Here is a 10,684-nt window from a genome sequence, read left to right on the forward strand (position 1 = left end):
GAAAAAAATAATCGGACAGGAATACTTCATTTGGTGGCGTAAATCCCGAACATATATCAGCGGTGTCACTTTCCTCGGTTAGGACTATCTGCTTTGTCAACGAATGAAGAACATTTCGATAAAATAAAGAGCGGAAAATACTCCCCGTGTCAAGTTTTCTAATCACAGTCACTGGTTGATGTCGTACCGCGGTAATTCCCGGCCCTTCGAACGCACTAGCACTTTGTAGAGTCACATTTCCAGGGATTCCGCGCCGCACACGAACGAAGGTAAACAATCAAGATGGCGGAGTGTTCCCCGTGTCGTCCTCGCCGTCAGCGCGGTGTGACAGGGTTGTCGGACAACAAATCGGGCAACACGATTGCCGGGCGGCAGCAACGTGTTGCCCGACTGTTGTTGTTGCCGCCATGTGACAGGACCGCCGGCAACACGATTCCCCCGTGTTGCCGGATAGAGTCGTCCAACTGTTACCTCAGCGTGACAGGGCCTTTAGCGACGTGTCGTAAGATTCTACGTCGAACAGCGCTCGCTTAGCCCGAGGCGTCGACTGGGCAGCTCAGTGTTTCGAGCACCTGGGGCCGTCCGCCTGGCTAATGACTCTTGGCAGCTGCCCTTATGGATGTTGCTTTGTCTGACGCATAATTCCTTCGCTTGCCGACGTGGAAAGCTCGAGCACCTGGACCGTGTTGATCGCACGCTAGACTGTTACTTTTTGTGACAGTGAAGCGTCGTTCTTTCTTTGAGAGTGTACAAGCGGGATTGAGTATGTGTTCATTGTCTTGCCTCTTAAGAATGAGTGGTTTTAGGGTGAAGCTTAGCTCCGACCCAAAACCTGTGGCATCCGTCCCGGCCTGTAACGTCCCTTCTTTTAACCGAACTGTCGCTAATTTGCGGACATAAAGTGTGGATTGATTTTTTAAATTTAGGACTTTTCTTTTCTCCTTTACATTAACATATATGTTGGGCGAGCAAGTGTTCCCATATGCGTCTTTGGCGCAATGGCATGCAAGAAAGGTACGGACACACCGAGAAAAGGGAAACACAATGAACACGTGATGATAATGCCCGAGTCCCACGAGAGCGACAGACAAAACGAACCGACACGGACAAGCCTCGAAGACATGCAGCATGCTCGCGATGATACCTTTGGCATGCGCTTAGTCGTCCGGTGCTCGTGACACGGCCACTGGTGCTCCTTTATTCTACAAAGCCCATCAAATCGCGAAATAGACTGGTTTGAAACTTGTAGCTGTCGCTTGTTTTTGTTTGTCGCTCTAGTGGGTAGATCGGGCATTCGGCAGCCAAACGCGCGCCGTCAGTAGTCGAGATTCGGGGAGGAGAGGGGGAAAGTGGGGGGGGGGGGGGGGGGCAAAACCGCAGAAGCTCGCAGGAGTATTTGGCTGACAAACAAACGGCGCAAGTTGCTCAAGGAGCCGACGAACTTGCACATCGTTGTCCTATCTATCTGTTTCAAAAAAAAAAAAAAAAAAAAAAGGCATGATCCTGGAAGTTAATTTTAGCTGATATTTTCTTTCGTTTCGAACACTGTTAGAGGATGTGGTATCACACTTCCAGCGCTTGTTAACCCCTTCCAGCCCCAGGTTAAAAAAAAGATTCACTGGGCTGTGAATGCATGCTCCGCGTCTATTCCGCAGAAGGGAGTTACCGCGCGTGCTCAGGCACCTTCCACAGCCCAGGAGACAAAGATGGCAGCGCGCATCTCAAAAGTCTGACGTGACGCCAGTGCGGTGGCGCTGCGCAAGCGCAGTGCCAACACCCGGTGTGGCCAAACGCGGGCTTGTTTGCAAACAGTGTGTTCTGTGTATAGGTACGAATTACGCAATGTTCAATTACTCGCGAGGTGGATGGTTTCTTTTGTTTTTACTGAAATTACCGAGTCACATTTCTTGGCGTGCCCTCCTTGGAAAGAGGAGCCAGACAAGATGGCAGCTCTTGGGGTGGCGGACGTATACAACTTGGCATCTGAGTAAAGCGCGAAGGAAAGAAGGGCGGGGGATGAAGAGATTTACGAAAGGAACAAGCGGTCTGCAGTCACGGGTTGTCCACGCCCTGGAACTGAATTATGCAAATGGTTTGCTCGAAAATTGGTTTGAGATAGGGATCAGAATTGGCGAAGTCAGCAATAACTCAACCGAACTCCAATAAATCCAAAAAAAAAAAAAAAAAAAATTGCACGAAAAAAAAAAAAAAAGGACGTGCCTATTTAGTCATTGATTGCACATTAAGCTAAATGTAAACCTCGAAACCTTTGAAGAATTCAAAGGTTTCGATTCTTTTTTAGGATTAAAAGGTCGCCTGTCATCCCGATAAGAAATAAATAAAAAAGGGGAATGAGTACAATACAAATGAAGGATTAAGTGACCTTCGAGTATGGTTAGATCATACGAAGCAATAAAATGTTGACGAGGAGAAATGTGTACCTGCGTCAAAGGGCGCCAGATACGCTCGTGTTGTAAACAAGACGTAAAATAGCGTTCACGTAAAAAAGAATCGCCCACGGTCCCGTGGTGTATAACCGCAACAAAAGTAACAAGGTTCCGCACCTTCTGGGCCCGTTTTCTCGAACGCGAACCGTGGTTTAAAGTTAATTATTGTCCCTATAAGGGGGAATTCCAGGTCACGTGACTGGGAGAGCAGGGGCGCCGAGGGAGGAGCAGTACCTAGAAGCAAAATGGCCGCGGCGTCGCTTAATGAGGGCTATTAGTTCTGCTTGGTTCTGCTGAACATTCATTTCGATCTGGCTGTTATATTAATGACTCACCATCAACCTATTAGCACGTCAAGCAAAGGGATAGTTCAGAGGGACTACTAAACTAACCGACGGCAGCATTCCGCGAACGCATCACCCTTCAGCAGTCCGGGATGCAAGACATATGGCGGTACATAAGCCTTGCAAGTGTTTTTATGGTGAGTAAAAAAAATGTTTTGCGAACGAGTGTTGGTACATATTTATACTAAGACGTTTAATTTGTTACACTATGCACGCCAACTCGTGAGCAGCGATCACTTTGCGGAGAAAGGAGGTTATCCTCAATAAAGTATTCATTCCGGGTGAACAGCTGAGACATTGTACTGTTTTTTTGTTCACTGTGCGCCGACAGTATGCCGACAGTATTGAGGTTTCTACATATCCCCGGTGGCCAGCAATTCAACGGTGACGAGAAGCTTAGCTTCTCGTCACCGGTGAATCGGTTGGGCAAACGGAAGAGAGGCCAAACAGTTGAGATCGCAGAAACGTGCGTCGCAAACAGGAATCGCAGAAACGTGCGTCGCAAGGAACGAAAACGAGACTACAGCACGGGCGTTGCCAGACTGGAAGAAACACGGGAAAGTTATGCGTTGTTTATGGCGAAATATATTGAAGGAAATGTTTCTTACATTTTCGAATATTCGTCGACAAACTCTAGCATAGTAGCTAAAATTTCTTTGTACCATCGGAAGCAAATAAATTGGTCTTCAAGTACAACATTACTATATTTTGACTTAATATGCAACAATAGATCGATGCCAACCAGCGGAAAAAGAGGATAAACAAAATGACTGGATTGTTTCACCGATAGATGGCGCATCTTATTGCCCAATCAAAAATAATTATTGTTGTTCTATATCCAGCCGTTTATTACAGTACCTAGGTTCTTTTCCCTTCCTAGGCACCGTGGTTTACCAAAATGGGTTTACCATTGCTTCGAGAAAACCGGCCCGGTGCCACCTTGAGCGTTCGCGTGCTTATGGTGTGAGCTTTGCTCGCTTTCCGAAGCGACAAACATATGCGCGTGCTGAGTTGCGGAGATTGCACGCTGGGCTGTGCATTTGCACCCATTGGAATGGTGTGTAGTCACCGAAAGGATGAGAACGGCAGGGCATTTCTTTTCGATGGCCGGCCTCCAGCGCGCGCCCGTCTCCAGTCTCCACGGGCTTTGGCTGCACGTGGAGACTGGAGCCTCGCCAGACGCCCAAGGGTTATCGGGGAGCTGGCGCCGGGAGTGAGACAGCTGAAGGGTCTCCCAGCCGTTCTAGTCCCGAGGGTGGATAAACCTTCCTTTTCACAAAAGCGCAACAAGAAAGTAAGAGAGAGAACATGAGAGCTTGTGTTGGTGTCTCTTACTTCCTGTCACTGTCTCGTTGCGCCTTTGTCAGAATTGGAACGATGTGCTACTATCTAGCCCATCTCTCACTTTTGAGTAGGGTGACCACCTTCCTGCTATAGTAAGTTACAGGTCAAGAAGGTAGCGGCAAATGCCCCTCGAAGGAATTGATATATCCCTCCGCCACCTCGGCATCCAATAGCGTCCCATCGTTTCCGTAACGTCGCTGCCAACGCGCGAGGAGGGTCTTGCCTTTCTGCACATATTTGCTTTATCTTTTGACTTTGACTTAGCATTGTGGAAGCCACGAGAGGGAGATTAGAGTTTTCCCCCTCCGATGGCAACAAAAACGACTTTGGGGGTTTAGGTCCCCCCTCCGATGAATACAAAGGTCACTTTCTTAAAAAGTGGGGTTCGGAGACAAGTTGGGCATCACTCTGTAGCCATTATCTATTAATTGAAGCGGAACAAAAGGCGTTTCCAGGGAACTATTTTTTCGACTGCAGATTGATTTGAAACAGGGGCATCAGGCTTTATGGGAGGAGCTTCTCCTACCTACTTGACTTGTAACCGACTATGGCAAATGTGGGACACGGTGACTGGAAAAGGGGGGGGGGGGGGGTTGTAATAGAAGAACGGTATTATAGTATGACTGTGGCAACTGCAAAAATGAACTTAGCGCGCAGTCGAGCTGGTGGAAGTTTACCATGATGCTTTTTAACCCGAGTCTGGAGTAGAAGCAGGAAACCTTTTTTCCCTCCTTGTGCCCCAGTGTCAGCTTAAAAAGCCCCATGGAAAAAAATAACTATTCGAAGAAATTTATCAACAAACGCTACGAAATGTGGCTCTGCTAGCACATTTAACGCCCTGTTTTGTCTCAAAGCATATTATACAGCTGCAAATTGTATTGCGGAAATTAAGCTCAAATAATTTTCACTCCCAGCAATATGTTTTTAGTTTTAATGCCGCATATCTTAACAAATGTGTATAAGTTGAAAACATAAGAGCGACTGCAGCAGAAATCAGTGCATCAAAAGGAAAAAAGAAACAGTAAACCTTTTACGGCTTCTTGTTTCCTGTCGATCCTTATTTTTACCAACATGCTCCAACAGAATTTTTGAATCTTATGTTGTTTTTGACCGTTATGAGTTGCAGTCTTTTTGCCTTGTGTAATCGTCTTCACAAAAAAAAAAAAAAAAATCTTTCTACAACAACCCTTTTCCATTGACACATCACGATTTGAAAATAATTACAACAATTTATTTTCAACTTTTGGCGAAAAATTTTCTCTCGCAATATATTGCCACCAAGGAAAGAGAGGCACAACGGCGCATGTGCGTCAGATCTCCTGCAAGAACGACGGTCGCTTCCCGCAATGCTTGGATAGAAAATGCTGTACCATCGCGATTCGCACGATTGACAGCGACCTCCGCCCTTCCCCGTGCCCCGTTGTTTAGCAGCGCCATGAGTTACATAGTGAATTTTACAGCAGTGTGAAATGCGGGACATTTTGAAGATATTGGTATTTCTTGAGGGAAGCGGGACACGAGCCCTCACTGCGGGGTAGCCCCGTGATTCACGGCACGGGTGGTCACCCTACTTTTGAGTGGCCTGTGTGCCCCCCCCCCCCCCCCCCCAAAAAAAAAAAAAAAAAAAAAAAGATGTTGCAATGTTTTTTACTGCAAAGTCAAACAGCATATCGCCGAACGCTCATTCTCTGCCTAAAAGTAGTGATTGTTGTCCGAACCAGATGCCGAAGTTTCAGACGTAACCGTTATCTCAATCAAAAGCTATAAGCTTTGAAAATTTCAATAGGAAAATGGGGCCCGTTTTCGCCCGTTTCCGGTCACCTGGCGCCCATTCAGCTCCATGTATTCGAGAGCTCCTTCGGCGGCCATTTCCCCGTTGACAATTGCAGAAAATCGCTTATAGAAGTATGGAATAAGATGACAGTTAGTTCTGAAACTTTCTTATAATGGTTAGTTCTGAAAATTTCCTATATTTGTAGCATTTCTGATATTTACCGTGCATAGTTCTTCCAAGGGAGTACAATTACAAGCGACCCCTTTCCTCGATTTTATTATTTCTTTCTCGACACAAGAAATCAGACTTTTACTAATTCCTAAAAGACAACGTCTAATTATTTTTTGACCACCACAATCTTGGCACCTTTCTCAGTCACTAAAGGCGAACATGGATGGCGGATGGCTAGGCAATGGTGGGGTGTTACGTGAAACGTTTCGTCCCCGCATGCGCAGTCTGTGGCTGTGTTTTGCATGCGCAGTCTCTGTATGTCGCGCACGTGGACGAGTTATTATTTACGTGTCGGGCATTTGCCATCTGTGTCGCGCATGCGCAGTATGTGTCACACACGTGGACGAGCTACATTCTCTCTGTTTCGCGCATGCGCAATTAGCTCTGTCACGCTCCTGAAAGTTTTATATTCTATGCTTACAAGGTGAGCTAACATGTTTATCAACCTAAAAAGAAACAAAAGACTAAACTTTCTAAAGAGGACACCACACAGAACCTGAATAACAAAAGCGACTGAACGCCCTAACGAACTTGTACGCGGGCAACAAGATCTCCAAACGTTATCTCCTGTTTTTCGACGAGTTGTCCCAGTGACAAATCGCCCTATGACGCATCGCCCTATGTGACGAATAGCCCTGCTATGAGTTGCCTTATTACGAATTGTCTTTCCGCGAGCGGCCCGTATCTCTTCGTGTAAGGCGGGTGGAAGAATTCGGATACTTTTATCTTTCCATGACACCCGTGAGGCTCGTGGCGCCGATTCCAGTGCTAACTTATCCGTCACCGAAACAGAGCGTTGACGTTGACATTCTGCGTTTGATTTGAAACATTGCAAAGCGCTGCGAGGTATGTTAGTAGTAGGTTATTCATCGATGTACCTCTATCTAGTAGTACAGCACTGTGCCACCATGTTGTCGTTCTTGTAGAGCCTCGGCACTTCGTAACTTCGCAAGACTTCTTTCTCGTGTGTGTTCCTGGCTTCTGTATCGTAAGACAACGTTGCCCCTCTCGACTTTCAAACAGTGATTTCCCTACACCCCCCCCCCCCCCCCCCCCCGAACCCCCCCGCCGCCCCCCCCCCCCTGAAAATTTAGACACCCCCCCTCATTTCATTTCCTGGGGAAACTCTTGCTTTCAAACACTTTCAAACGTCCGTTTGTATTTCTTCACTTCGGCAATTTTGCGAACGCTTCTATTTATTCATTACAATGGACGCTTCGTGCAATCTTGCCAGTCATTAAGGCCATTTGGGTGACTACGGGAATAGATAATTCCACGTGAGCGGCTGCCCTTTTCTTCACGGTACGTTTGCGGCTAAACGAAGGCCTTTCTTTGGCAACCGCCGCTATCTAAACTCGCAGATTCGTTCACGCTTGCGAGGTCTCGCGATCGCTCTCGACTGTTTGTTTTTGCCGAGGGTCTTACTCCGTCCGTTGCCATGCATATTTTCTCTGCGCCTAGAAGGAATTCCGAAGTCTCGTGGCCTTTGATTTATTGGCGCTTCGGCCGTTTGGACAGGGTTCGGAAAGCTAGAAATTGCGGCATACAGTATATTGTCACTGAGAGGATGGGAAGAGCGGGCCGTCTCTTTCGTACGCCCGGCTTCGAGCACGCGCTGGTTGCCTTCCGTCGTGCTTCGGCTGCGCGTGCACGCTCTAAGCGTACACGCAAAGCTTCTCACGAATCAGGTTTCTGCACGTGTACAGTGCTCCCACCGGGGGTTGGCCAGCGCAAACCTGTTTGTAAACAGGGTGTCGGTCTATTGGCCTTTTTTACAAGGGCGCCGCCATCTTGATTTGTTGTCACTTCCAGTATGGGCGAAAACATAGTTTTGCCGTCGCCACGCCAACTCAATACCTTTAGGATGTAAGTGTAACTGTCACGTATTCTCGTTTTGCCTCAAATCTAATTGTTTACTACTCGCAGGTTGAAACGTTTTATTTTTTTTTTTCGTCGCCCATATCGGATACGTTTTCTAGGGCCAACTCGCCGAAAGCCAACTCGTGGACGGCCAACTCGTCGGTAGCCAACTCGTCGGCGGCCCATTCGTCGAATAGGATAATTCGTCATAGGGCAATTCGTCGAAGGAAAACTCGCCGAAGAAGCCAACTGGTCGCCACTGTTTCAAAGCCTTAAATATATAATTTTTGTCCTGATATCTTAAATAAAAATCCTGCCCTATATTAATGCGAAATATCGCCGCACGGTAATAGACCTCCAGTGTGCTCTTTCTTGTCGAAGATAACAACTTGCAGTTTTCGCTGCTTTCGCGGTGCAGTGGGGGACGATGACTACGTCGCGTCTGTTGTGTATCACAGGGGCGCGCGTTAACCTACCTGGCCTAAAGTTCCTGTATAGGCTCCCTACGGGAGCCAGAGTTGCGAGTCTGTTTTCCACGTTCCGCCGCGCTCCTATTTGCCGAGATCCGATCACTTGAGGAGCCGGATCAAATACTGTGCAGGAAAGTAGACGTTGCGCGCGTCCCGGCGTTCACTCTAAAAAAAAAGGGTATCACCATACACCCTTTTGTCCCATATAATACACCCCAAAACTTCATTTCGACGTACAGCGCCCTATAGTCGAACAGACGGCACGAAATTTTACCAGGGGCTTGATAACGGTGCGATATAACTTATTAAATTGCTAAAGTACGTATCAAACACCAAAGAAAGAAAACACAAAGCTTTTGCAGTACGGCCAAGAAAACTCCGATAATCTTTTTTGTAGTCAATAATACGTACATCAGCTATCTTAATAAGTTGTACTATACGGCTACCAAGCCCCTCGTAAACTTTGAGGACGCCTGTTCGATTATGGGGCGCTGTACGTCGAATTGAAGTTTTGGGGTGTATTATATGGGACATGGGGTGTAATAATACACCTTTTTTTCTGAGAGTGTACGTTCCCCTGTTTTTGAGCGCGCCGCGCGCCTTCAAGGCGCGGCGCCGCTATTCGCCGAATTCAGTCACGTGAGGAGCAGGTTCAACATGCCGTGCAGGAAAGACGATGCTACGGGGATGAAAGCGCTACTCTGGCTCCCGTAGGGAGCCTATACAGGAACTCTAACGTGGCCCACCCGTTCACGCCGCTTCGCAGCGATAGTCTGCGGCGGCTCATAACAGAAATGCGAACCCACCTGGGACACCAGTCACGCTGCTTCGCGGCTGCAGTCTGCGGCGACTCGTTACAAAAAGTAATAAAGAAACAACAACAACAACAAAAGAACGATTTGGAAATGAACATTTTTTAACTTGTCTCAAGGTACTGTCCCTAAGAAGGGCACTGTCCTTAGTCCAAATGCAAATAAAAATTTAGGTCCAAAGGTAACAAGGAACCACGAACTTTTACCTCGGACCGTCATTCAACCTATTCGATGAATCGCCCTTGGACAGATTGCCCCCTTCGACAAGCTGCCTTTCGACGAATTGCCCTATTATGAATTGGCCTATTCGACGAATTGGCCGTCGACAAGTTGGCCGTCGACGAGTTTGCTTTCGACGAGTTGGCCGGATCCCGTTATTAGGTATCAGCCTATCAGGCGACGAGAGTATACGAAAAAAGTCTATAGCAGACCTCGGAAAGGCTTCAAAAATGGGAACGCTACGGGAGGAGAGATCGTTGTGACGATGACGATGCTTATTCCGACCACACCGCGTGTAACGGCCCTATAACCTTGCAATCACGCGTGTCCCACTTACATGGCCGCCTCTCGCTGCAACTCAGGCGTCACAGCCCGCAAGTAAGCGAGTCGAGAAAACAAATGTGCCTGCCACAAAGGCGTCAAGATCGGGCAGACACGCAGAAGGGGAACGCTTCTGGAGAAAGATGCCGAGGGGCGCTTTTTTTTAATGCCCGCGTCGGCATAGCGAGGACCTGTCGTAAATTAAAGGTCTCGCTTATCCCTCTCACGTTTGATTACACGCTGACCGCTTCCTTCGACTGTTGCCCGGAGGCGCGCAAAAAGACGAGGGAAAGGAGGACGGGGCACATTGCGAGAGGGAGTAAGAGAGGGGTAAAAAAACGCCCGCGTGTGCCGCAGACTGGCGAAAGTGCTTCTTTCGAGTCGGGCAGTCGGCCAGAAGCGAGGCTCCCTGATCGGTCGCGTCAGCATCGGTTGCCCTTTCGACGCTGCCGTAACGTCCGCGTGAACCCGACCTCGACGTCGCTATACCAGCGCTGCTCGGATAACGCCGCTTGTGTTTTTTGGGGCCGCGCCGTCGACCGCTCTCCTCTTGGTCTCCGGGAAACATGCGGCCGTCCGGTACGTGCATCGTTTTCACTAACATACTGATCGAGTTTTTGGTTTCTTTTCCTAGCTTTTACTGTGGCTTTACGCGCGTGGGCACGAGTTCTTCGTTTTACTTTCTTCCTCCGCGTGGAGTAAGAGGAGAAAAGCTGTTTGTTTCGAGCTGATATTTCCGTATGGTCGTCGCTCCGCGAGCACGCGGTTCTATTGTCGCCGTGACGTTTCCCGTGGCGGCCACGATCACACCTGCTAATACATCAGACAAAAGACAATATGCAGACACACTCTGAGACCTGTT

The sequence above is a fragment of the Ixodes scapularis genome, unplaced genomic scaffold (genome assembly GCF_016920785.2).
Source record: "Ixodes scapularis isolate PalLabHiFi unplaced genomic scaffold, ASM1692078v2 PGA_scaffold1__304_contigs__length_218370807, whole genome shotgun sequence".
In the NCBI taxonomy this organism is placed as follows: Eukaryota; Metazoa; Arthropoda; class Arachnida; order Ixodida; family Ixodidae; genus Ixodes; species Ixodes scapularis.